We start from the raw sequence: 1,614 nt of genomic DNA on the forward strand, positions 1-1,614 counted from the left end.
AGGATAGGATACAGGATAGGATAGGATAGAGGATAGGACAGGATAGAGGATAGGATAGGATAGATGATATTATAGGAAAGAGTATAGGATATGATAGAGGATACGATATTATAGAGGATAGGATAGGATAGAGGATAACATAGGGGATTGGATAGCATAGAGGATAGGAGACGAAAGAGGATAGGATTGGATAGAGGATAGGATAGGATAGAGGATATAATAGGATAGAGGATATGATAGGATAGAGGATAGGATAGGATAGAGGATAGGATAGGATAGACGATAGGATAGGATAGAGGATAGGATAGGATAGAGGATAGGATAGGATAGAGGATAGGATAGAGGATATTATAGGATAGAGGATATCATAGGATAGCGGATAGGATAGGATGGAGTATACGATAGAATTGAGGATAGGATAGGGCTGAGGATAGGATAGGATCGAGGATAGGATAGGATAGAGGATACGATATGATAGAGGATAGGATGGAGGATAGGGGATTGGATCGGATACAGGATAGGAGACGGTAGAGGATTGGATAGGATAGAGGATAGGATAGGATAGAGGATATTATAGGATAGAGGATATGATAGGATGGAGGATAGGATAGGATAGCGGATGGAATAGGATGGAGTATACGATAGAATTGAGGATAGGTTAGGGTTGAGGATAGGATAGGATAGAGGATAAGATAGGATAGTGGATAACATAGGGGATTGGATAGAATAGAGGATAGGAGACGATAGAGGATAGGATAGGATTGATGATAGGATAGGAAAGATTACAGGATAGGATACAGGATACGATATTATAGAGGATACCATATTATAGAGGATAGGATAGGATAGGATAGGATAGGATAGGATAGAGGATAGGATAGGATAGGATAGAGGATAGGATAGGATATAGGATAGGGTAGGATAGAGGATAGGATAGGATAGGGGATTGGATTAGATAGAGGATTGGATAGGATAGAGGATACCATAGAATAGAGGATAGGATAGGATTGATGATCGGATAGGAAAGAGGATATTATAGGTTAGAGGATAGGATAGGATGGAGGATAGGATAGAGAATAGGATAGGATAGAGGATAGGGGATTGGATCGGATACAGGATAGGAGACGGTAGAGGATTGGATAGGATAGAGGATAGGATAGGATAGAGGATATTATAGGATAGAGGATAGGATACGATGGAGGATAGGATAGGATAGAGGATATGATAGGATAGATGATATTATAGGAAAGGGGATAGGATATTATAGAGGATACGATATTACAGAGGATAGGATAGGATAGAGGATAACATAGGTGATTGGATAGGATAGAGGATAGGATAGGATTGATGATAGGATAGGAAAGAGGACAGGATAGGATACAGGATACGATATTATAGAGGATACGATATTATAGAGGATAGGATAGGATAGAGGATAGGATAGAGAATAGGATAGGATAGAGGATAGGGGATTGGATCGGATACAGGATAGGAGACGGTAGAGGATTGGATAGGATAGAGGATAGGATAGGATAGAGGATATTATAGGATAGTGGATAGGATAGGATGGAGGATAGGATAGGATAGAGGATAAGATAGGATAGAGGATAGGAT

Source organism: Halictus rubicundus, unplaced genomic scaffold (genome assembly GCF_050948215.1).
Source record: "Halictus rubicundus isolate RS-2024b unplaced genomic scaffold, iyHalRubi1_principal scaffold0250, whole genome shotgun sequence".
NCBI lineage: Eukaryota > Metazoa > Arthropoda > Insecta > Hymenoptera > Halictidae > Halictus > Halictus rubicundus.